The following is a 26,883-nucleotide window of genomic DNA, read 5'->3' as shown; positions in this document are numbered from 1 at the left end:
TATATAACCCTGAGGAGTGGCACGTCCCCGGACAGGGTCTGGAAAGGGGAACCCACTCCCTGTCCCTGTCCGAGAGGTTCCATATCTAAACCTGAGGAGTGGCACATCCCCGGGCAGGGTCTGGAAAGGGGAACTCACTCCCTGTCCCTGCCCGAGAGGTTCCATATATAACCCTGAGGAGTGGCACAAGTCCCCGGTCATTGTCTGGAAAGGGGAACCCACTCCCTTTTTCAATGAATTCAGGTAAAGCCCCTGGTCCAGACGGTTATACTGCTGAATTTTTAAAATCCTTTTCTTCTATACTAGCTCCTTGGCTTTGTAAAATTTTTAAAGATGCGTTAACTGTAGGTAAATAACCACAATCTTTTTATGATGCCTCCATTTCTCCAATTCGTAAAAAAGATAAAGACCCCACTGAATGTGCATCCTATCGGCCAATATCCTTGCTGAATACAGATTCTAAGATTTTTACCAAAATTTTGGCCACTAGATTAGAAAATGCATTACCTCAAATTATCTCAGAAGATCAGACCAGATTTATTAAAAACTGTTATTCATCTTTTAACATTAGAAAATTTATTAATATAATTTATACTTCTTCATCTAAAATACCAGAATGTCATTTCCTTAGATGCTGAAAAAGCGTTCGATAGAGTTGAATGGCTATATTTATTTAATACGTTGCAGAATTTTAATTTTAGCTTGAAATTTATATCATGTAGTAAATTAATGTATTATGAACCTTTGGCTTCGGTTCTTACCAATAATCAAAGATCTCCTTTTTTTCAGTTGTCCCGTGGTACGAGGCAAGACTGCCCTTTAAGTCCTCTATTATTTGACATTGCTTTGGAACCTTTAGCCATTGCCATTCGTGAATCACCTAATATTTTTGGTGTTACTCGTGGGTAAGGGACTTATATGTTATCATTATATGCTGATGATTTGTTACTATACATGTCTGACCCTGAGAGATCTATTCCTGCTATTTCATCCTTGCTTGCTCAGTTTAGTAGCTTTTCTGGCTACAAACTGAATTTTAATAAGAGTGAATTATTTCCATTAAATATGCAAGTTCCAATTTATAAACACTTACCATTTAAAGTTGTGACAGATCATTTTACAAATTTGGGTATTAAAATTACCAAGAAACATAAGGGTTTATTTAAAGTTAATTTTTTACCTTTAATTGAACAAATCAAGAAACTTGTTACCAGGTGGTCCCCATTATCTCTGTCATTGGTTGGTCGAATTAATACTATCAAGATGATAGTATTACCCAAATTTTTATATTTATACCAAGCATTACCAATTTTTATTCCTAAATCTTTTTTTGATATTATTGACTCCAAAATATCCTCGTATGTGCGGCAGGATAAAAATCCTAGATTAAGTAAAAAATATTTACAGAAGCCTAAGAAGGAAGGTGGTTTTGCTTTGCCAAACCTGAGATTTTACTATTGGGCAGTTAATATTCAATATTTTGGACACAAGAATCGGTCATAGTACCTTGCCCACAATGGGTAAATTTGTTGTGTAAATCTGTACAAGACTTCTCATTGTTTTCTATTTTAGGATCTTCGCTTCCTTTTGCTTTATCTAAACCGAATAAACAAATAACTAATCCTATAGTTCAACATACATTAAGAATATGGTTTCAATTTCGTAAATTCTTTGGCTTGAATAATCAAGCCCTATTATATCTAATTTCTTTTTCCAGCCCTCTTTTATGGACCAAGCCTTTGTGTTATGGAAAACAAAAGGTATAACATGTTTTCGTCATCTATTCTTAGATAACAGTTTTATGTCCTTTGAACAGCTATACAGCCTAAAACTCATTTTTTTAGATACTTGCAAGTTAGAAATTTCTTGAATGTTATATTTTCTGAAATTATGTCCAATGGACATTACAGAAAAAATTCTATCTCTGAATCCTTGCCAGAAGGGTTAAGTAGCCATCATTTATCATATGATCATGAAAACCCAGCCAGGAGTATCAGAAATAATTAAGAAGGAATGGGAAAAAGAACTTCACTGTCTTATACCCACAGAGCAGTGGGAGAAAATTTTACAATTAGTCAATTCTTCTTCTATTTGTGCTAAACATGCCTAATACAATTTAAGGTTGTTCATAGGGCTCACATGTCCAAGGATAAACTCGCTAGATTTTATTCTTATGTTAATCCAACCTGTGACAGATGTCATTCTGAAGTTGCTTCATTGACTCACATGTTCTGGTCTTGCCCCTGTTTGCAAAATTATTGGAAAGATATTTTTGGTATTATTTCAACAGTTCTGAATATCAAATTGCAACCGCATCCTATTACTGCAATTTTCGGTTTACCAATGGTGGATAATAGTCGTTTATCCCCCCCTCAGCCCGGCGGATGATTGCATTTGTTACATTAATGGCTAGAAGATCTATCCTATTGAACTGGAAAGAAATTAATCCTCCAACTATATTTCAGTGGTTTTCTCAAACTATTTCTTGTTCGAGTTTAGAAAAAATTACAAGGGTTGTCTTTGACCCTTCAGTTAAATATGAAGAAACTTGGAGACCATTTATTCAACATTTTCATATAAGCTAAACTGACTTTTCCTAAACTTTACTTTTATTGACCTTAATTATTTGGATGGAGGTGCTGAGTTATTGACGCTACTGTGTATAATTGATATAATGCAATGGCCCATGTCGGTTAGGATTTTTTTCATTTTTTTGGGGGGGAGGGTTTCTTATTTTCTCTATTTCTTGTAACCACTATGAGTTTGGGAGGTTATCATCTATTTGTATTTATACCTTAACCTATTAATTATGTACTCTCAAGCTCTTTGTATTCATGTTTCATTTATGTTTGTTTAAAATCAATAAAAAGATTTAAAAAGAAAGGACTACTCTGAGGAAAGGGTGGAATAGGCGCAACGGGCCGAGTGGCCAGGCCTGCTCCTGTTACTTATTTTCTAAAGCACGAGTTTACCTTTGCGCCTTGTTCTCCCTTGGTTTTCAGCTGTTCGGATTGCACAGGGGAGCGGTGAGAGCTCCGGAGATCCATCGGCAGCCGCTGCGGGCCAGCTCCCGTATCCCAGCAGGAAGGGACGGGTCTGGGAGACAACTCCAGACAACAGGCCCCTATCCTCGGCGAGGAAAGACCGGGCTCCCTCTGTGTGGCTGAAACATCTCACGGAATCTCCGCCCGAATCTTCACCTCCGCCATCGGAAGGGTTCAAAACTCCGGCCGCTGTTGCAGCCTTTAACCGGGGAGCTGCTCCCAATCTCGGGTCTCTCACCGTGTCCACTCGTTCCCGATTCCAAACTTCGGTCCGCCCAGCGTCCCGCCCACTGACACTCCTCAGCCAATAGAGGCAAGAGTCTCCCAGCGGTCTTCTCTGATTGGCTTTGAGTGTGTCCGAGGGCGGGCTGCTGCCGGAAGCCGGAGATGTCAGTCACAGTTTGTTCTCAGAATCAAAGCAAGTTCCCCGAGGCTCAAAGTTCAAAGTAAATTTTATTATTATTTTTAATTTTTTTAAAGTTTTTATTAAACACAATCAAAAACAGAAACACTAAACATATGCTAACAAAGACAGGGAATCACAGGAAAGCAGCAACAAATATATAACTATTAACTTTAAATATACAAATAAACAAGGAAATCCGCTCTAAATACTGTTGGACAGAAGGAACTGTATCTAAGAGGAGTCACAAAACAGGAACATTTACAGAGATAACGCAAAACTTTGACAGATTTGTACAGTCTTTACAGCCTTCTGGTTATGGGAAGCTTTCAGAGTATAAACGTATAGTTTGAAGTCTGATGTAAAAATATAAATGAAGGTTTCTTATTGCTGTGATTGCATTTGTGGATATAAAATTTGCTGTAAATCAACAAAATATGTATGGTAAGGAAATGATCCCTATGAGATTTGGTATTATTAGTAAAACCAAATAAGACAATTTCAAAACAAAAAGTTAAATCCATGTTAATATATTGATCTATAAATTGACAAACATCAACCCAAAATGTTTTAACATATTAACAATCCCAAAACAGATGAAATAAATACTCTGGATATAAACCACAAAAAGAACAGTTCGTTTCAATATCTGAATTAACCCTTGTCAAATAAACATTGTTTGGATAATATCTATGTATAATTTTAAATAAGCCCCAAATACTCCTCCACCTCAGATTCCCCAAGTGACTATTCCAAAAACTAACAGAGTACATATAAGTCGCCACATACAACTCCTACAAACATACAGAGCAAAGCTACAGAACAGTAACTATATCTGGATCACTGAAAGATCAACCAGAGTGCAGAAGACATCAAACTTCGCCAATGCAAATAAACAACGAGAACATGAAATAACAGCAGCGGCTGCCGATAGATGTCTGGTGCGCTCAGCGCTCCTTGTTCAATCTGACAGGCCAAGAAACAGTGAGGCGCAAAGGTAAACTCGGGTTTCAGAAAATAAGAAATAGAGAAGGTGTGGCCATTCGGCCCCTTCCGCCTCTTCTGCCCTTCAATCAGAACATGCTTGACTTTTGACCTCAGCACCACTTTCCTGCAACTTTCCATCATCGCTGAGCCCCAGGATATGTCTATTCAATTTAGAAACCTTGTGGAGATAATTGCAATGATTCACTGCACTCTGGGTGAGGAAATGTCTCCTCATCTCAGTCCTGCTGAGTTGTCCTCCGATTTTGAGTCTGTGAGCGCTGGTTCCACACCTTATGGGAAACATCATTCCAGCCCTTCCACTGTAAATATCCTGTGTGATTGTATTTCTATAATTCTGAGACAGGAATGTGATCTGTCTCAGTCAAACCATCTCTAATTTCACTCATTTTGAGACAGTCCCAGTACGATGATTTGTTGTGGGAGCATGTCTATGAACAAGTGAGGGCAGTTATCCTGTATTGTTCCACAGCCTGATGGCTGAGGGGTAGTAACTGTTCCTGACACTGGTGGGGTGAGTCCTGAGGCTCTTGTACCTTCTACCTGATTACAGCAGTGAGAAAAGAGCCTGCCTGTGTGGTGAGCCTGATCACAGCCGCCTGTATCACCGTCCCCTCTGGCCTGCCCTATCCGGGACCAAAGGGATTGTGGAGAGTAAATGTGGTACTCTGTCGAGTATCACTGTGATCCGTCCCCTCTGGCCTGCCCTATCTGGGACCAAAGGGATTGTGGAGAGTAAATGTGGTACTCTGTCGAGTATCACTGTGATCCGTCTCCTCTGGACTGCCCTATCCGGGACCAAAGGGATTGTGGAGAGTAAATGTGGTACTCTGTCGAGTATGACTGTGATCCGTCCCCTCTGGCCTGCCCTATCCGGGACCAAAGGGATTGTGGAGAGTAAATGTGGTACTCTGTCGAATATCACAGTGATCCGTTCCATCCGGTCTGCCCTATCGGTGACTAAAGGGATTGTGGAGAGTAAATGTGGTACTCTGTCGACTATCGCTGTGATCCGTCCCCACTGGCCTGTCCTATCCGGGACCAAAGGGATTGTGGAGAGTAAATGAGGTACTCTGTCGAGTATCACTGTGATCCGTCCCCTCTGGCCTGTCCTATCCTGGACCAAATGGGATTGTGGAGAGTAAATGTGGTACTCTGTCGGGTATTACTGTGATCCGTCCCCTCTGGCCTGCCCTATCCGGGACCAAAGGGATTGTGGAGAGTAAATGTGTTACTCTGTCGTGTATCACTGTGATCCGTCCCCTCTGGCCTGCCCTATCCGGGACCAAAGGGATTGTGGAGAGTAAATGTGGTACTCTGTCGACTATCGCTGTGATCCGTCCCCTCTGGCCTGCCCTATCCAGGATCAAAGGGATTGTGGAGAATAAATGTGGTAATCTGTCGAGTATTACTGTGGTCCAGGCTCTCTCCCTGCCCCTTATTATTCTTGTCTGTGATTGCAGTGCGACAATCTCTGGCCCAATGTCCCCTCTTTCTACAATCCCCGTTTCTGTCCTTCGCCAAGTGTCCTCTTCATCTGCACCGTCCGCACGATCCTGCCACCTGTTCTGGGTTCTTCGTCGGGTCCCGAACTCCATCTCCTCACTACCGGTTCTCTGTGCACACTCTCGCTTTTCCCCAGTCTCTTTAAAGAGTCAATTGCGCTCCCTATTCATCAGAATTTATGTCACCTGGGGCCAGGTCTGACACAACGAATTGAGATTTGTTAACTTAAAGGATTGAGCAGGCTTGGATCTGAGACAGTTTAGAAAAGTCTGCACTGCCAGCCGGACACACTGATCTGTCCAGGGGTTTGCCGGCATTGGACTCTCACGTATCCTTAAAACGAGCTATAAAGTACGCAAGGGATTCTCCTTTTTTCTGTAGTTATCGGGTAAATTCACCAAAATCCGCATGCAGTCGGGCTGTCATTCAAATGGGTTCCCTTACCTCAGCGACCCACCGTGCCATGGCTTGTATTACATCAGCCCCTCTGGTGGCTCCCGGTCACCTTCGGGCATCTGCCTGGGAAAGGGGAACTCACTCCCTGTCCCTGTCCGAGAGGTTCCATATATAACCCTGAGGAGTGGCACAAGTCCCCGGGCAGGGTCTGGAAAGGGGAACCCACTCCCTGTCCCTGTCCGAGAGGTTCCATATATAACCCTGAGGAGTGGCACAAGTCCCCGGGCGGGGTCTGGAAAGGGGAACACACTCCCTGTCCCTGTCCAAGAGGTTCCATATATAACCCTGAGGAGTGCAGGCAAGTCCCCGGTCAGGGTCTGGAAAGGGGAACCCACTCCTTGTCCCTGTCCGAGAGGTTCCATATATAACCCTGAGGAGTGGCACAAGTCCCCGGGCAGGGTCTGGAAAGGGGAACCCACTCCCCTGTCAGTAACCGAGAGGTTCCATATATAACACTGAGGAGCGGCACAAGTCCCCGGGCAGGGTCTGGAAAGGGGAACCCACTCCCTGTCCCTGCCCGAGAGGTTCCATATATAACCCTGAGGAGTGGCACAAGTCCCCGGGCGGGGTCTGGAAAGGGGAACACACTCCCTGTCCCTGTCCAAGAGGTTCCATATATAACCCTGAGGAGTGCAGGCAAGTCCCCGGTCAGGGTCTGGAAAGGGTACCCACTCCTTGTCCCTGTCCGAGAGGTTCCATATATAACCCTGAGGAGTGGCACAAGTCCCCGGGCAGGGTCTGGAAAGGGGAACCCACTCCCCTGTCAGTAACCGAGAGGTTCCATATATAACACTGAGGAGCGGCACAAGTCCCCGGGCAGGGTCTGGAAAGGGGAACCCACTCCCTGTCCCTGCCCGAGAGGTTCCATATATAACCCTGAGGAGTGGCACAAGTCCCCAGGCAGGGTCTGGAAAGGGAAACCCACTCCCTGTCCCTGCGAGAGAGGTTCCATATATAACCCTGAGGAGTGGCACGTCCCCGGACAGGGTCTGGAAAGGGGAACCCACTCCCTGTCCCTGTCCGAGAGGTTCCATATCTAACCCTGAGGAGTGGCACGTCCCCGGGCAGGGTCTGGAAAGGGGAACCCACTCCCTGTCCCTGTCCGAGAAGTTCCATATATAACCCTGCAGAGAGGCACAAGACCCCGGGCAGGGTCTGGAAAGGGGAACTCACTCCCTGTCCCTGCCCGAGAGGTTCCATATATAACCCTGAGGAGTGGCACAAGTCCCCGGTCATTGTCTGGAAAGGGGAACCCACTCCCTTTTTCAATGAATTCAGGTAAAGCCCCTGGTCCAGACGGTTATACTGCTGAATTTTTAAAATCCTTTTCTTCTATACTAGCTCCTTGGCTTTGTAAAATTTTTAAAGATGCGTTAACTGTAGGTAAATAACCACAATCTTTTTATGATGCCTCCATTTCTCCAATTCGTAAAAAAGATAAAGACCCCACTGAATGTGCATCCTATCGGCCAATATCCTTGCTGAATACAGATTCTAAGATTTTTACCAAAATTTTGGCCACTAGATTAGAAAATGCATTACCTCAAATTATCTCAGAAGATCAGACCAGATTTATTAAAAACTGTTATTCATATTTTAACATTAGAAAATTTATTAATATAATTTATACTTCTTCATCTAAAATACCAGAATGTCATTTCCTTAGATGCTGAAAAAGCGTTCGATAGAGTTGAATGGCTATATTTATTTAATACGTTGCAGAATTTTAATTTTAGCTTGAAATTTATATCATGTAGTAAATTAATGTATTATGAACCTTTGGCTTCGGTTCTTACCAATAATCAAAGATCTCCTTTTTTTCAGTTGTCCCGTGGTACGAGGCAAGGCTGCCCTTTAAGTCCTCTATTATTTGACATTGCTTTGGAACCTTTAGCCATTGCCATTCGTGAATCACCTAATATTTTTGGTGTTACTCGTGGGTAAGGGACTTATATGTTATCATTATATGCTGATGATTTGTTACTATACATGTCTGACCCTGAGAGATCTATTCCTGCTATTTCATCCTTGCTTGCTCAGTTTAGTAGCTTTTCTGGCTACAAACTGAATTTTAATAAGAGTGAATTATTTCCATTAAATATGCAAGTTCCAATTTATAAACACTTACCATTTAAAGTTGTGACAGATCATTTTACTTATTTGGGTATTAAAATTACCAAGAAACATAAGGGTTTATTTAAAGTTAATTTTTTACCTTTAATTGAACAAATCAAGAAACTTGTTACCAGGTGGTCCCCATTATCTCTGTCATTGGTTGGTCGAATTAATACTATCAAGATGATAGTATTACCCAAATTTTTATATTTATACCAAGCATTACCAATTTTTATTCCTAAATCTTTTTTTGATATTATTGACTCCAAAATATCCTCGTATGTGTGGCAGGATAAAAATCCTAGATTAAGTAAACAATATTTACAGAAGCCTAAGAAGGAAGGTGGTTTTGCTTTGCCAAACCTGAGATTTTACTATTGGGCAGTTAATATTCAGTATTTAATATTTTGGACACAAGAATCGGTCATAGTACCTTGCCCACAATGGGTAAATTTGGAGTGTAAATCTGTACAAGACTTCTCATTGTTTTCTATTTTAGGATCTTCGCTTCCTTTTGCTTTATCTAAACCGAATAAACAAATAACTAATCCTATAGTTCAACATACATTAAGAATATGGTTTCAATTTCGTAAATTCTTTGGCTTGAATAATCAAGCCCTATTATATCTAACTTCTTTTTCCAGCCCTCTTTTATGGACCAAGCCTTTGTGTTATGGAAAACAAAAGGTATAACATGTTTTCGTCATCTATTTTTAGATAACAGTTTTATGTCCTTTGAACAGCTATACAGCCTAAAACTCATTTTTTTAGATACTTGCAAGTTAGAAATTTCTTGAATGTTATATTTTCTTAAATTATGTCCAATGGACATTACAGAAAAAATTCTCGCTCTGAATCCTTGCCAGAAGGGTTAAGTAGCCATCATTTATCATATGATCATGAAAATACAGCCAGGAGTATCAGAAATAATTAAGAAGGAATGGGAAAAAGAACTTCACTGTCTTATACCCACAGAGCAGTGGGAGAAAATTTTACAATTAGTCAATTCTTCTTCTATTTGTGCTAAACATGCCCTAATACAATTTAAGGTTGTTCATAGGGCTCACATGTCCAAGGATAAACTCGCTAGATTTTATTCTTATGTTAATCCAACCTGTGACAGATGTCATTCTGAAGTTGCTTCATTGACTCACATGTTCTGGTCTTGCCCCTGTTTGCAAAATTATTGGAAAGATATTTTTGGTATTATTTCAACAGTTCTGAATATCAAATTGCAACCGCATCCTATTACTGCAATTTTCAGTTTACCAATGGTGGATAATAGTCTTTTATCCCCCCCCCCCCCCCCAGCCCGGCGGATGATTGCATTTGTTACATTAATGGCTAGAAGATCTATCCTATTGAACTGGAAAGAAATTAATCCTCCAACTATATTTCAGTGGTTTTCTCAAACTATTTCTTGTTCGAGTTTAGAAAAAATTACAAGGGTTGTCTTTGACCCTTCAGTTAAATATGAAGAAACTTGGAGACCATTTATTCAACATTTTCATATAAGCTAAACTGACTTTTCCTAAACTTTACTTTTATTGACCTTAATTATTTGGATGGAGGTGCTGAGTTATTGACGCTACTGTGTATAATTGATATAATGCAATGGCCCATGTCGGTTAGGATTTTTTTCATTTTTTTGGGGGGGAGGGTTTCTTATTTTCTCTATTTCTTGTAACCACTATGAGTTTGGGAGGTTATCATCTATTTGTATTTATACCTTAACCTATTAATTATGTACTCTCAAGCTCTTTGTATTCATGTTTCATTTATGTTTGTTTAAAATCAATAAAAAGATTTAAAAAGAAAGGACTACTCTGAGGAAAGGGTGGAATAGGCGCAACGGGCCGAGTGGCCAGGCCTGCTCCTGTTACTTATTTTCTAAAGCACGAGTTTACCTTTGCGCCTTGTTCTCCCTTGGTTTTCAGCCGTTCGGATTGCACAGGGGAGCGGTGAGAGCTCCGGAGATCCATCGGCAGCCGCTGCGGGCCAGCTCCCGTATCCCAGCAGGAAGGGACGGGTCTGGGAGACAACTCCAGACAACAGGCCCCTATCCTCGGCGAGGAAAGACCGGGCTCCCTCTGTGTGGCTGAAACATCTCACGGAATCTCCGCCCGAATCTTCACCTCCGCCATCGGAAGGGTTCAAAACTCCGGCCGCTGTTGCAGCCTTTAACCGGGGAGCTGCTCCCAATCTCGGGTCTCTCACCGTGTCCACTCGTTCCCGATTCCAAACTTCGGTCCGCCCAGCGTCCCGCCCACTGACACTCCTCAGCCAATAGAGGCAAGAGTCTCCCAGCGGTCTTCTCTGATTGGCTTTGAGTGTGTCCGAGGGCGGGCTGCTGCCGGAAGCCGGAGATGTCAGTCACAGTTTGTTCTCAGAATCAAAGCAAGTTCCCCGAGGCTCAAAGTTCAAAGTAAATTTTATTATTATTTTTAATTTTTTTAAAGTTTTTATTAAACACAATCAAAAACAGAAACACTAAACATATGCTAACAAAGACAGGGAATCACAGGAAAGCAGCAACAAATATATAACTATTAACTTTAAATATACAAATAAACAAGGAAATCCGCTCTAAATACTGTTGGACAGAAGGAACTGTATCTAAGAGGAGTCACAAAACAGGAACATTTACAGAGATAACGCAAAACTTTGACAGATTTGTACAGTCTTTAAAGCCTTCTGGTTATGGGAAGCTTTCAGAGTATAAACGTATAGTTTGAAGTCTGATGTAAAAATATAAATGAAGGTTTCTTATTGCTGTGATTGCATTTGTGGATATAAAATTTGCTGTAAATCAACAAAATATGTATGGTAAGGAAATGATCCCTATGAGATTTGGTATTATTAGTAAAACCAAATAAGACAATTTCAAAACAAAAAGTTAAATCCATGTTAATATATTGATCTATAAATTGACAAACATCAACCCAAAATGTTTTAACATATTAACAATCCCAAAACAGATGAAATAAATACTCTGGATATAAACCACAAAAAGAACAGTTCGTTTCAATATCTGAATTAACCCTTGTCAAATAAACATTGTTTGGATAATATCTATGTATAATTTTAAATAAGCCCCAAATACTCCTCCACCTCAGATTCCCCAAGTGACTATTCCAAAAACTAACAGAGTACATATAAGTCGCCACATACAACTCCTACAAACATACAGAGCAAAGCTACAGAACAGTAACTATATCTGGATCACTGAAAGATCAACCAGAGTGCAGAAGACATCAAACTTCGCCAATGCAAATAAACAACGAGAACATGAAATAACAGCAGCGGCTGCCGATAGATGTCTGGTGCGCTCAGCGCTCCTTGTTCAATCTGACAGGCCAAGAAACAGTGAGGCGCAAAGGTAAACTCGGGTTTCAGAAAATAAGAAATAGAGAAGGTGTGGCCATTCGGCCCCTTCCGCCTCTTCTGCCCTTCAATCAGAACATGCTTGACTTTTGACCTCAGCACCACTTTCCTGCAACTTTCCATCACCGCTGAGCCCCAGGATATGTCTATTCAATTTAGAAACCTTGTGGAGATAATTGCAATGATTCACTGCACTCTGGGTGAGGAAATGTCTCCTCATCTCAGTCCTGCTGAGTTGTCCTCCGATTTTGAGTCTGTGAGCGCTGGTTCCACACCTTATGGGAAACATCATTCCAGCCCTTCCACTGTAAATATCCTGTGTGATTGTATTTCTATAATTCTGAGACAGGAATGTGATCTGTCTCAGTCAAACCATCTCTAATTTCACTCATTTTGAGACAGTCCCAGTACGATGATTTGTTGTGGGAGCATGTCTATGAACAAGTGAGGGCAGTTATCCTGTATTGCTCCACAGCCTGATGGCTGAGGGGTAGTAACTGTTCCTGACACTGGTGGGGTGAGTCCTGAGGCTCTTGTACCTTCTACCTGATTACAGCAGTGAGAAAAGAGCCTGCCTGTGTGGTGAGCCTGATCACAGCCGCCTGTATCACCGTCCCCTCTGGCCTGCCCTATCCGGGACCAAAGGGATTGTGGAGAGTAAATGTGGTACTCTGTCGAGTATCACTGTGATCCGTCCCCTCTGGCCTGCCCTATCTGGGACCAAAGGGATTGTGGAGAGTAAATGTGGTACTCTGTCGAGTATCACTGTGATCCGTCTCCTCTGGACTGCCCTATCCGGGACCAAAGGGATTGTGGAGAGTAAATGTGGTACTCTGTCGAGTATGACTGTGATCCGTCCCCTCTGGCCTGCCCTATCCGGGACCAAAGGGATTGTGGAGAGTAAATGTGGTACTCTGTCGAATATCACAGTGATCCGTTCCATCCGGTCTGCCCTATCGGTGACTAAAGGGATTGTGGAGAGTAAATGTGGTACTCTGTCGACTATCGCTGTGATCCGTCCCCACTGGCCTGTCCTATCCGGGACCAAAGGGATTGTGGAGAGTAAATGAGGTACTCTGTCGAGTATCACTGTGATCCGTCCCCTCTGGCCTGTCCTATCCTGGACCAAATGGGATTGTGGAGAGTAAATGTGGTACTCTGTCGGGTATTACTGTGATCCGTCCCCTCTGGCCTGCCCTATCCGGGACCAAAGGGATTGTGGAGAGTAAATGTGTTACTCTGTCGTGTATCACTGTGATCCGTCCCCTCTGGCCTGCTCTATCCGGGACCAAAGGGATTGTGGAGAGTAAATGTGGTACTCTGTCGACTATCGCTGTGATCCGTCCCCTCTGGCCTGCCCTATCCAGGATCAAAGGGATTGTGGAGAATAAATGTGGTAATCTGTCGAGTATTACTGTGGTCCAGGCTCTCTCCCTGCCCCTTATTATTCTTGTCTGTGATTGCAGTGCGACAATCTCTGGCCCAATGTCCCCTCTTTCTACAATCCCCGTTTCTGTCCTTCGCCAAGTGTCCTCTTCATCTGCACCGTCCGCACGATCCTGCCACCTGTTCTGGGTTCTTCGTCGGGTCCCGAACTCCATCTCCTCACTACCGGTTCTCTGTGCACACTCTCGCTTTTCCCCAGTCTCTTTAAAGAGTCAATTGCGCTCCCTATTCATCAGAATTTATGTCACCTGGGGCCAGGTCTGACACAACGAATTGAGATTTGTTAACTTAAAGGATTGAGCAGGCTTGGATCTGAGACAGTTTAGAAAAGTCTGCACTGCCAGCCGGACACACTGATCTGTCCAGGGGTTTGCCGGCATTGGACTCTCACGTATCCTTAAAACGAGCTATAAAGTACGCAAGGGATTCTCCTTTTTTCTGTAGTTATCGGGTAAATTCACCAAAATCCGCATGCAGTCGGGCTGTCATTCAAATGGGTTCCCTTACCTCAGCGACCCACCGTGCCATGGCTTGTATTACATCAGCCCCTCTGGTGGCTCCCGGTCACCTTCGGGCATCTGCCTGGGAAAGGGGAACTCACTCCCTGTCCCTGTCCGAGAGGTTCCATATATAACCCTGAGGAGTGGCACAAGTCCCCGGGCAGGGTCTGGAAAGGGGAACCCACTCCCTGTCCCTGTCCGAGAGGTTCCATATATAACCCTGAGGAGTGGCACAAGTCCCCGGGCGGGGTCTGGAAAGGGGAACACACTCCCTGTCCCTGTCCAAGAGGTTCCATATATAACCCTGAGGAGTGCAGGCAAGTCCCCGGTCAGGGTCTGGAAAGGGGAACCCACTCCTTGTCCCTGTCCGAGAGGTTCCATATATAACCCTGAGGAGTGGCACAAGTCCCCGGGCAGGGTCTGGAAAGGGGAACCCACTCCCCTGTCAGTAACCGAGAGGTTCCATATATAACACTGAGGAGCGGCACAAGTCCCCGGGCAGGGTCTGGAAAGGGGAACCCACTCCCTGTCCCTGCCCGAGAGGTTCCATATATAACCCTGAGGAGTGGCACAAGTCCCCAGGCAGGGTCTGGAAAGGGAAACCCACTCCCTGTCCCTGCGAGAGAGGTTCCATATATAACCCTGAGGAGTGGCACGTCCCCGGACAGGGTCTGGAAAGGGGAACCCACTCCCTGTCCCTGTCCGAGAGGTTCCATATCTAACCCTGAGGAGTGGCACGTCCCCGGGCAGGGTCTGGAAAGGGGAACCCACTCCCTGTCCCTGTCCGAGAAGTTCCATATATAACCCTGCAGAGAGGCACAAGACCCCGGGCAGGGTCTGGAAAGGGGAACTCACTCCCTGTCCCTGCCCGAGAGGTTCCATATATAACCCTGAGGAGTGGCACAAGTCCCCGGTCATTGTCTGGAAAGGGGAACCCACTCCCTTTTTCAATGAATTCAGGTAAAGCCCCTGGTCCAGACGGTTATACTGCTGAATTTTTAAAATCCTTTTCTTCTATACTAGCTCCTTGGCTTTGTAAAATTTTTAAAGATGCGTTAACTGTAGGTAAATAACCACAATCTTTTTATGATGCCTCCATTTCTCCAATTCGTAAAAAAGATAAAGACCCCACTGAATGTGCATCCTATCGGCCAATATCCTTGCTGAATACAGATTCTAAGATTTTTACCAAAATTTTGGCCACTAGATTAGAAAATGCATTACCTCAAATTATCTCAGAAGATCAGACCAGATTTATTAAAAACTGTTATTCATCTTTTAACATTAGAAAATTTATTAATATAATTTATACTTCTTCATCTAAAATACCAGAATGTCATTTCCTTAGATGCTGAAAAAGCGTTCGATAGAGTTGAATGGCTATATTTATTTAATACGTTGCAGAATTTTAATTTTAGCTTGAAATTTATATCATGTAGTAAATTAATGTATTATGAACCTTTGGCTTCGGTTCTTACCAATAATCAAAGATCTCCTTTTTTTCAGTTGTCCCGTGGTACGAGGCAAGGCTGCCCTTTAAGTCCTCTATTATTTGACATTGCTTTGGAACCTTTAGCCATTGCCATTCGTGAATCACCTAATATTTTTGGTGTTACTCGTGGGTAAGGGACTTATATGTTATCATTATATGCTGATGATTTGTTACTATACATGTCTGACCCTGAGAGATCTATTCCTGCTATTTCATCCTTGCTTGCTCAGTTTAGTAGCTTTTCTGGCTACAAACTGAATTTTAATAAGAGTGAATTATTTCCATTAAATATGCAAGTTCCAATTTATAAACACTTACCATTTAAAGTTGTGACAGATCATTTTACTTATTTGGGTATTAAAATTACCAAGAAACATAAGGGTTTATTTAAAGTTAATTTTTTACCTTTAATTGAACAAATCAAGAAACTTGTTACCAGGTGGTCCCCATTATCTCTGTCATTGGTTGGTCGAATTAATACTATCAAGATGATAGTATTACCCAAATTTTTATATTTATACCAAGCATTACCAATTTTTATTCCTAAATCTTTTTTTGATATTATTGACTCCAAAATATCCTCGTATGTGTGGCAGGATAAAAATCCTAGATTAAGTAAACAATATTTACAGAAGCCTAAGAAGGAAGGTGGTTTTGCTTTGCCAAACCTGAGATTTTACTATTGGGCAGTTAATATTCAGTATTTAATATTTTGGACACAAGAATCGGTCATAGTACCTTGCCCACAATGGGTAAATTTGGAGTGTAAATCTGTACAAGACTTCTCATTGTTTTCTATTTTAGGATCTTCGCTTCCTTTTGCTTTATCTAAACCGAATAAACAAATAACTAATCCTATAGTTCAACATACATTAAGAATATGGTTTCAATTTCGTAAATTCTTTGGCTTGAATAATCAAGCCCTATTATATCTAACTTCTTTTTCCAGCCCTCTTTTATGGACCAAGCCTTTGTGTTATGGAAAACAAAAGGTATAACATGTTTTCGTCATCTATTTTTAGATAACAGTTTTATGTCCTTTGAACAGCTATACAGCCTAAAACTCATTTTTTTAGATACTTGCAAGTTAGAAATTTCTTGAATGTTATATTTTCTTAAATTATGTCCAATGGACATTACAGAAAAAATTCTCGCTCTGAATCCTTGCCAGAAGGGTTAAGTAGCCATCATTTATCATATGATCATGAAAATACAGCCAGGAGTATCAGAAATAATTAAGAAGGAATGGGAAAAAGAACTTCACTGTCTTATACCCACAGAGCAGTGGGAGAAAATTTTACAATTAGTCAATTCTTCTTCTATTTGTGCTAAACATGCCCTAATACAATTTAAGGTTGTTCATAGGGCTCACATGTCCAAGGATAAACTCGCTAGATTTTATTCTTATGTTAATCCAACCTGTGACAGATGTCATTCTGAAGTTGCTTCATTGACTCACATGTTCTGGTCTTGCCCCTGTTTGCAAAATTATTGGAAAGATATTTTTGGTATTATTTCAACAGTTCTGAATATCAAATTGCAACCGCATCCTATTACTGCAATTTTCAGTTTACCAATGGTGGATAATAGTCTTTTATCCCCCCCCCCCCCCCCCCAGCCCGGCGGATGATTGCATTTGTTACATTAATGGCTAGAAGATCTATCCTATTGAACTGGAAAGAAATTAATCCTCCAACTATATTTCAGTGGTTTTCTCAAACTATTTCTTGTTCGAGTTTAGAAAAAATTACAAGGGTTGTCTTTGACCCTTCAGTTAAATATGAAGAAACTTGGAGACCATTTATTCAACATTTTCATATAAGCTAAACTGACTTTTCCTAAACTTTACTTTTATTGACCTTAATTATTTGGATGGAGGTGCTGAGTTATTGACGCTACTGTGTATAATTGATATAATGCAATGGCCCATGTCGGTTAGGATTTTTTTCATTTTTTTGGGGGGGAGGGTTTCTTATTTTCTCTATTTCTTGTAACCACTATGAGTTTGGGAGGTTATCATCTATTTGTATTTATACCTTAACCTATTAATTATGTACTCTCAAGCTCTTTGTATTCATGTTTCATTTATGTTTGTTTAAAATCAATAAAAAGATTTAAAAAGAAAGGACTACTCTGAGGAAAGGGTGGAATAGGCGCAACGGGCCGAGTGGCCAGGCCTGCTCCTGTTACTTATTTTCTAAAGCACGAGTTTACCTTTGCGCCTTGTTCTCCCTTGGTTTTCAGCCGTTCGGATTGCACAGGGGAGCGGTGAGAGCTCCGGAGATCCATCGGCAGCCGCTGCGGGCCAGCTCCCGTATCCCAGCAGGAAGGGACGGGTCTGGGAGACAACTCCAGACAACAGGCCCCTATCCTCGGCGAGGAAAGACCGGGCTCCCTCTGTGTGGCTGAAACATCTCACGGAATCTCCGCCCGAATCTTCACCTCCGCCATCGGAAGGGTTCAAAACTCCGGCCGCTGTTGCAGCCTTTAACCGGGGAGCTGCTCCCAATCTCGGGTCTCTCACCGTGTCCACTCGTTCCCGATTCCAAACTTCGGTCCGCCCAGCGTCCCGCCCACTGACACTCCTCAGCCAATAGAGGCAAGAGTCTCCCAGCGGTCTTCTCTGATTGGCTTTGAGTGTGTCCGAGGGCGGGCTGCTGCCGGAAGCCGGAGATGTCAGTCACAGTTTGTTCTCAGAATCAAAGCAAGTTCCCCGAGGCTCAAAGTTCAAAGTAAATTTTATTATTATTTTTAATTTTTTTAAAGTTTTTATTAAACACAATCAAAAACAGAAACACTAAACATATGCTAACAAAGACAGGGAATCACAGGAAAGCAGCAACAAATATATAACTATTAACTTTAAATATACAAATAAACAAGGAAATCCGCTCTAAATACTGTTGGACAGAAGGAACTGTATCTAAGAGGAGTCACAAAACAGGAACATTTACAGAGATAACGCAAAACTTTGACAGATTTGTACAGTCTTTAAAGCCTTCTGGTTATGGGAAGCTTTCAGAGTATAAACGTATAGTTTGAAGTCTGATGTAAAAATATAAATGAAGGTTTCTTATTGCTGTGATTGCATTTGTGGATATAAAATTTGCTGTAAATCAACAAAATATGTATGGTAAGGAAATGATCCCTATGAGATTTGGTATTATTAGTAAAACCAAATAAGACAATTTCAAAACAAAAAGTTAAATCCATGTTAATATATTGATCTATAAATTGACAAACATCAACCCAAAATGTTTTAACATATTAACAATCCCAAAACAGATGAAATAAATACTCTGGATATAAACCACAAAAAGAACAGTTCGTTTCAATATCTGAATTAACCCTTGTCAAATAAACATTGTTTGGATAATATCTATGTATAATTTTAAATAAGCCCCAAATACTCCTCCACCTCAGATTCCCCAAGTGACTATTCCAAAAACTAACAGAGTACATATAAGTCGCCACATACAACTCCTACAAACATACAGAGCAAAGCTACAGAACAGTAACTATATCTGGATCACTGAAAGATCAACCAGAGTGCAGAAGACATCAAACTTCGCCAATGCAAATAAACAACGAGAACATGAAATAACAGCAGCGGCTGCCGATAGATGTCTGGTGCGCTCAGCGCTCCTTGTTCAATCTGACAGGCCAAGAAACAGTGAGGCGCAAAGGTAAACTCGGGTTTCAGAAAATAAGAAATAGAGAAGGTGTGGCCATTCGGCCCCTTCCGCCTCTTCTGCCCTTCAATCAGAACATGCTTGACTTTTGACCTCAGCACCACTTTCCTGCAACTTTCCATCACCGCTGAGCCCCAGGATATGTCTATTCAATTTAGAAACCTTGTGGAGATAATTGCAATGATTCACTGCACTCTGGGTGAGGAAATGTCTCCTCATCTCAGTCCTGCTGAGTTGTCCTCCGATTTTGAGTCTGTGAGCGCTGGTTCCACACCTTATGGGAAACATCATTCCAGCCCTTCCACTGTAAATATCCTGTGTGATTGTATTTCTATAATTCTGAGACAGGAATGTGATCTGTCTCAGTCAAACCATCTCTAATTTCACTCATTTTGAGACAGTCCCAGTACGATGATTTGTTGTGGGAGCATGTCTATGAACAAGTGAGGGCAGTTATCCTGTATTGCTCCACAGCCTGATGGCTGAGGGGTAGTAACTGTTCCTGACACTGGTGGGGTGAGTCCTGAGGCTCTTGTACCTTCTACCTGATTACAGCAGTGAGAAAAGAGCCTGCCTGTGTGGTGAGCCTGATCACAGCCGCCTGTATCACCGTCCCCTCTGGCCTGCCCTATCCGGGACCAAAGGGATTGTGGAGAGTAAATGTGGTACTCTGTCGAGTATCACTGTGATCCGTCCCCTCTGGCCTGCCCTATCTGGGACCAAAGGGATTGTGGAGAGTAAATGTGGTACTCTGTCGAGTATCACTGTGATCCGTCTCCTCTGGACTGCCCTATCCGGGACCAAAGGGATTGTGGAGAGTAAATGTGGTACTCTGTCGAGTATGACTGTGATCCGTCCCCTCTGGCCTGCCCTATCCGGGACCAAAGGGATTGTGGAGAGTAAATGTGGTACTCTGTCGAATATCACAGTGATCCGTTCCATCCGGTCTGCCCTATCGGTGACTAAAGGGATTGTGGAGAGTAAATGTGGTACTCTGTCGACTATCGCTGTGATCCGTCCCCACTGGCCTGTCCTATCCGGGACCAAAGGGATTGTGGAGAGTAAATGAGGTACTCTGTCGAGTATCACTGTGATCCGTCCCCTCTGGCCTGTCCTATCCTGGACCAAATGGGATTGTGGAGAGTAAATGTGGTACTCTGTCGGGTATTACTGTGATCCGTCCCCTCTGGCCTGCCCTATCCGGGACCAAAGGGATTGTGGAGAGTAAATGTGTTACTCTGTCGTGTATCACTGTGATCCGTCCCCTCTGGCCTGCCCTATCCGGGACCAAAGGGATTGTGGAGAGTAAATGTGGTACTCTGTCGACTATCGCTGTGATCCGTCCCCTCTGGCCTGCCCTATCCAGGATCAAAGGGATTGTGGAGAATAAATGTGGTAATCTGTCGAGTATTACTGTGGTCCAGGCTCTCTCCCTGCCCCTTATTATTCTTGTCTGTGATTGCAGTGCGACAATCTCTGGCCCAATGTCCCCTCTTTCTACAATCCCCGTTTCTGTCCTTCGCCAAGTGTCCTCTTCATCTGCACCGTCCGCACGATCCTGCCACCTGTTCTGGGTTCTTCGTCGGGTCCCGAACTCCATCTCCTCACTACCGGTTCTCTGTGCACACTCTCGCTTTTCCCCAGTCTCTTTAAAGAGTCAATTGCGCTCCCTATTCATCAGAATTTATGTCACCTGGGGCCAGGTCTGACACAACGAATTGAGATTTGTTAACTTAAAGGATTGAGCAGGCTTGGATCTGAGACAGTTTAGAAAAGTCTGCACTGCCAGCCGGACACACTGATCTGTCCAGGGGTTTGCCGGCATTGGACTCTCACGTATCCTTAAAACGAGCTATAAAGTACGCAAGGGATTCTCCTTTTTTCTGTAGTTATCGGGTAAATTCACCAAAATCCGCATGCAGTCGGGCTGTCATTCAAATGGGTTCCCTTACCTCAGCGACCCACCGTGCCATGGCTTGTATTACATCAGCCCCTCTGGTGGCTCCCGGTCACCTTCGGGCATCTGCCTGGGAAAGGGGAACTCACTCCCTGTCCCTGTCCGAGAGGTTCCATATATAACCCTGAGGAGTGGCACAAGTCCCCGGGCAGGGTCTGGAAAGGGGAACCCACTCCCTGTCCCTGTCCGAGAGGTTCCATATATAACCCTGAGGAGTGGCACAAGTCCCCGGGCGGGGTCTGGAAAGGGGAACACACTCCCTGTCCCTGTCCAAGAGGTTCCATATATAACCCTGAGGAGTGCAGGCAAGTCCCCGGTCAGGGTCTGGAAAGGGGAACCCACTCCTTGTCCCTGTCCGAGAGGTTCCATATATAACCCTGAGGAGTGGCACAAGTCCCCGGGCAGGGTCTGGAAAGGGGAACCCACTCCCCTGTCAGTAACCGAGAGGTTCCATATATAACACTGAGGAGCGGCACAAGTCCCCGGGCAGGGTCTGGAAAGGGGAACCCACTCCCTGTCCCTGCCCGAGAGGTTCCATATATAACCCTGAGGAGTGGCACAAGTCCCCAGGCAGGGTCTGGAAAGGGAAACCCACTCCCTGTCCCTGCGAGAGAGGTTCCATATATAACCCTGAGGAGTGGCACGTCCCCGGACAGGGTCTGGAAAGGGGAACCCACTCCCTGTCCCTGTCCGAGAGGTTCCATATCTAACCCTGAGGAGTGGCACGTCCCCGGGCAGGGTCTGGAAAGGGGAACCCACTCCCTGTCCCTGTCCGAGAAGTTCCATATATAACCCTGCAGAGAGGCACAAGACCCCGGGCAGGGTCTGGAAAGGGGAACTCACTCCCTGTCCCTGCCCGAGAGGTTCCATATATAACCCTGAGGAGTGGCACAAGTCCCCGGTCATTGTCTGGAAAGGGGAACCCACTCCCTTTTTCAATGAATTCAGGTAAAGCCCCTGGTCCAGACGGTTATACTGCTGAATTTTTAAAATCCTTTTCTTCTATACTAGCTCCTTGGCTTTGTAAAATTTTTAAAGATGCGTTAACTGTAGGTAAATAACCACAATCTTTTTATGATGCCTCCATTTCTCCAATTCGTAAAAAAGATAAAGACCCCACTGAATGTGCATCCTATCGGCCAATATCCTTGCTGAATACAGATTCTAAGATTTTTACCAAAATTTTGGCCACTAGATTAGAAAATGCATTACCTCAAATTATCTCAGAAGATCAGACCAGATTTATTAAAAACTGTTATTCATCTTTTAACATTAGAAAATTTATTAATATAATTTATACTTCTTCATCTAAAATACCAGAATGTCATTTCCTTAGATGCTGAAAAAGCGTTCGATAGAGTTGAATGGCTATATTTATTTAATACGTTGCAGAATTTTAATTTTAGCTTGAAATTTATATCATGTAGTAAATTAATGTATTATGAACCTTTGGCTTCGGTTCTTACCAATAATCAAAGATCTCCTTTTTTTCAGTTGTCCCGTGGTACGAGGCAAGGCTGCCCTTTAAGTCCTCTATTATTTGACATTGCTTTGGAACCTTTAGCCATTGCCATTCGTGAATCACCTAATATTTTTGGTGTTACTCGTGGGTAAGGGACTTATATGTTATCATTATATGCTGATGATTTGTTACTATACATGTCTGACCCTGAGAGATCTATTCCTGCTATTTCATCCTTGCTTGCTCAGTTTAGTAGCTTTTCTGGCTACAAACTGAATTTTAATAAGAGTGAATTATTTCCATTAAATATGCAAGTTCCAATTTATAAACACTTACCATTTAAAGTTGTGACAGATCATTTTACTTATTTGGGTATTAAAATTACCAAGAAACATAAGGGTTTATTTAAAGTTAATTTTTTACCTTTAATTGAACAAATCAAGAAACTTGTTACCAGGTGGTCCCCATTATCTCTGTCATTGGTTGGTCGAATTAATACTATCAAGATGATAGTATTACCCAAATTTTTATATTTATACCAAGCATTACCAATTTTTATTCCTAAATCTTTTTTTGATATTATTGACTCCAAAATATCCTCGTATGTGTGGCAGGATAAAAATCCTAGATTAAGTAAACAATATTTACAGAAGCCTAAGAAGGAAGGTGGTTTTGCTTTGCCAAACCTGAGATTTTACTATTGGGCAGTTAATATTCAGTATTTAATATTTTGGACACAAGAATCGGTCATAGTACCTTGCCCACAATGGGTAAATTTGGAGTGTAAATCTGTACAAGACTTCTCATTGTTTTCTATTTTAGGATCTTCGCTTCCTTTTGCTTTATCTAAACCGAATAAACAAATAACTAATCCTATAGTTCAACATACATTAAGAATATGGTTTCAATTTCGTAAATTCTTTGGCTTGAATAATCAAGCCCTATTATATCTAACTTCTTTTTCCAGCCCTCTTTTATGGACCAAGCCTTTGTGTTATGGAAAACAAAAGGTATAACATGTTTTCGTCATCTATTTTTAGATAACAGTTTTATGTCCTTTGAACAGCTATACAGCCTAAAACTCATTTTTTTAGATACTTGCAAGTTAGAAATTTCTTGAATGTTATATTTTCTTAAATTATGTCCAATGGACATTACAGAAAAAATTCTCGCTCTGAATCCTTGCCAGAAGGGTTAAGTAGCCATCATTTATCATATGATCATGAAAATACAGCCAGGAGTATCAGAAATAATTAAGAAGGAATGGGAAAAAGAACTTCACTGTCTTATACCCACAGAGCAGTGGGAGAAAATTTTACAATTAGTCAATTCTTCTTCTATTTGTGCTAAACATGCCCTAATACAATTTAAGGTTGTTCATAGGGCTCACATGTCCAAGGATAAACTCGCTAGATTTTATTCTTATGTTAATCCAACCTGTGACAGATGTCATTCTGAAGTTGCTTCATTGACTCACATGTTCTGGTCTTGCCCCTGTTTGCAAAATTATTGGAAAGATATTTTTGGTATTATTTCAACAGTTCTGAATATCAAATTGCAACCGCATCCTATTACTGCAATTTTCAGTTTACCAATGGTGGATAATAGTCTTTTATCCCCCCCCCCCCCCCCCCCAGCCCGGCGGATGATTGCATTTGTTACATTAATGGCTAGAAGATCTATCCTATTGAACTGGAAAGAAATTAATCCTCCAACTATATTTCAGTGGTTTTCTCAAACTATTTCTTGTTCGAGTTTAGAAAAAATTACAAGGGTTGTCTTTGACCCTTCAGTTAAATATGAAGAAACTTGGAGACCATTTATTCAACATTTTCATATAAGCTAAACTGACTTTTCCTAAACTTTACTTTTATTGACCTTAATTATTTGGATGGAGGTGCTGAGTTATTGACGCTACTGTGTATAATTGATATAATGCAATGGCCCATGTCGGTTAGGATTTTTTTCATTTTTTTGGGGGGGAGGGTTTCTTATTTTCTCTATTTCTTGTAACCACTATGAGTTTGGGAGGTTATCATCTATTTGTATTTATACCTTAACCTATTAATTATGTACTCTCAAGCTCTTTGTATTCATGTTTCATTTATGTTTGTTTAAAATCAATAAAAAGATTTAAAAAGAAAGGACTACTCTGAGGAAAGGGTGGAATAGGCGCAACGGGCCGAGTGGCCAGGCCTGCTCCTGTTACTTATTTTCTAAAGCACGAGTTTACCTTTGCGCCTTGTTCTCCCTTGGTTTTCAGCCGTTCGGATTGCACAGGGGAGCGGTGAGAGCTCCGGAGATCCATCGGCAGCCGCTGCGGGCCAGCTCCCGTATCCCAGCAGGAAGGGACGGGTCTGGGAGACAACTCCAGACAACAGGCCCCTATCCTCGGCGAGGAAAGACCGGGCTCCCTCTGTGTGGCTGAAACATCTCACGGAATCTCCGCCCGAATCTTCACCTCCGCCATCGGAAGGGTTCAAAACTCCGGCCGCTGTTGCAGCCTTTAACCGGGGAGCTGCTCCCAATCTCGGGTCTCTCACCGTGTCCACTCGTTCCCGATTCCAAACTTCGGTCCGCCCAGCGTCCCGCCCACTGACACTCCTCAGCCAATAGAGGCAAGAGTCTCCCAGCGGTCTTCTCTGATTGGCTTTGAGTGTGTCCGAGGGCGGGCTGCTGCCGGAAGCCGGAGATGTCAGTCACAGTTTGTTCTCAGAATCAAAGCAAGTTCCCCGAGGCTCAAAGTTCAAAGTAAATTTTATTATTATTTTTAATTTTTTTAAAGTTTTTATTAAACACAATCAAAAACAGAAACACTAAACATATGCTAACAAAGACAGGGAATCACAGGAAAGCAGCAACAAATATATAACTATTAACTTTAAATATACAAATAAACAAGGAAATCCGCTCTAAATACTGTTGGACAGAAGGAACTGTATCTAAGAGGAGTCACAAAACAGGAACATTTACAGAGATAACGCAAAACTTTGACAGATTTGTACAGTCTTTAAAGCCTTCTGGTTATGGGAAGCTTTCAGAGTATAAACGTATAGTTTGAAGTCTGATGTAAAAATATAAATGAAGGTTTCTTATTGCTGTGATTGCATTTGTGGATATAAAATTTGCTGTAAATCAACAAAATATGTATGGTAAGGAAATGATCCCTATGAGATTTGGTATTATTAGTAAAACCAAATAAGACAATTTCAAAACAAAAAGTTAAATCCATGTTAATATATTGATCTATAAATTGACAAACATCAACCCAAAATGTTTTAACATATTAACAATCCCAAAACAGATGAAATAAATACTCTGGATATAAACCACAAAAAGAACAGTTCGTTTCAATATCTGAATTAACCCTTGTCAAATAAACATTGTTTGGATAATATCTATGTATAATTTTAAATAAGCCCCAAATACTCCTCCACCTCAGATTCCCCAAGTGACTATTCCAAAAACTAACAGAGTACATATAAGTCGCCACATACAACTCCTACAAACATACAGAGCAAAGCTACAGAACAGTAACTATATCTGGATCACTGAAAGATCAACCAGAGTGCAGAAGACATCAAACTTCGCCAATGCAAATAAACAACGAGAACATGAAATAACAGCAGCGGCTGCCGATAGATGTCTGGTGCGCTCAGCGCTCCTTGTTCAATCTGACAGGCCAAGAAACAGTGAGGCGCAAAGGTAAACTCGGGTTTCAGAAAATAAGAAATAGAGAAGGTGTGGCCATTCGGCCCCTTCCGCCTCTTCTGCCCTTCAATCAGAACATGCTTGACTTTTGACCTCAGCACCACTTTCCTGCAACTTTCCATCACCGCTGAGCCCCAGGATATGTCTATTCAATTTAGAAACCTTGTGGAGATAATTGCAATGATTCACTGCACTCTGGGTGAGGAAATGTCTCCTCATCTCAGTCCTGCTGAGTTGTCCTCCGATTTTGAGTCTGTGAGCGCTGGTTCCACACCTTATGGGAAACATCATTCCAGCCCTTCCACTGTAAATATCCTGTGTGATTGTATTTCTATAATTCTGAGACAGGAATGTGATCTGTCTCAGTCAAACCATCTCTAATTTCACTCATTTTGAGACAGTCCCAGTACGATGATTTGTTGTGGGAGCATGTCTATGAACAAGTGAGGGCAGTTATCCTGTATTGCTCCACAGCCTGATGGCTGAGGGGTAGTAACTGTTCCTGACACTGGTGGGGTGAGTCCTGAGGCTCTTGTACCTTCTACCTGATTACAGCAGTGAGAAAAGAGCCTGCCTGTGTGGTGAGCCTGATCACAGCCGCCTGTATCACCGTCCCCTCTGGCCTGCCCTATCCGGGACCAAAGGGATTGTGGAGAGTAAATGTGGTACTCTGTCGAGTATCACTGTGATCCGTCCCCTCTGGCCTGCCC

General features: G+C 42.3%; 3 long non-coding RNA genes across 3 annotated transcripts; all 3 read right to left on the bottom strand.

Moving 5' to 3' along the window:
- Positions 1–3,569: 3,569 nt before the first annotated feature.
- Positions 3,570–10,724, bottom strand: LOC140720003 (uncharacterized). The gene is made up of 3 exons (XR_012097075.1): positions 10,437–10,724; positions 9,644–9,700; positions 3,570–3,867 (listed from the first exon to the last, which is right to left on the bottom strand). It is a non-coding gene; the product is annotated as an uncharacterized lncRNA (long non-coding RNA).
- Positions 10,725–11,034: 310 nt separating this feature from the next.
- On the bottom strand, positions 11,035–17,853 carry LOC140720001 (uncharacterized). The gene is made up of 3 exons (XR_012097072.1): positions 17,566–17,853; positions 16,771–16,827; positions 11,035–11,331 (listed from the first exon to the last, which is right to left on the bottom strand). It is a non-coding gene; the product is annotated as an uncharacterized lncRNA (long non-coding RNA).
- Positions 17,854–18,163: 310 nt separating this feature from the next.
- LOC140720002 (uncharacterized) lies at positions 18,164–24,983 on the bottom strand. Its single transcript, XR_012097073.1, has 3 exons — positions 24,696–24,983; positions 23,900–23,956; positions 18,164–18,460 (listed from the first exon to the last, which is right to left on the bottom strand). It is a non-coding gene; the product is annotated as an uncharacterized lncRNA (long non-coding RNA).
- Between the last annotated feature and the right edge of the window lie 1,900 nt (positions 24,984–26,883).

The sequence above is a fragment of the Hemitrygon akajei genome, unplaced genomic scaffold (assembly GCF_048418815.1).
Source record: "Hemitrygon akajei unplaced genomic scaffold, sHemAka1.3 Scf000034, whole genome shotgun sequence".
NCBI classification, from domain to species: Eukaryota; Metazoa; Chordata; class Chondrichthyes; order Myliobatiformes; family Dasyatidae; genus Hemitrygon; species Hemitrygon akajei.
Note: the sequence above shows the minus strand (reverse complement) of the source record. Positions and strands in the feature narration are given on the sequence as shown.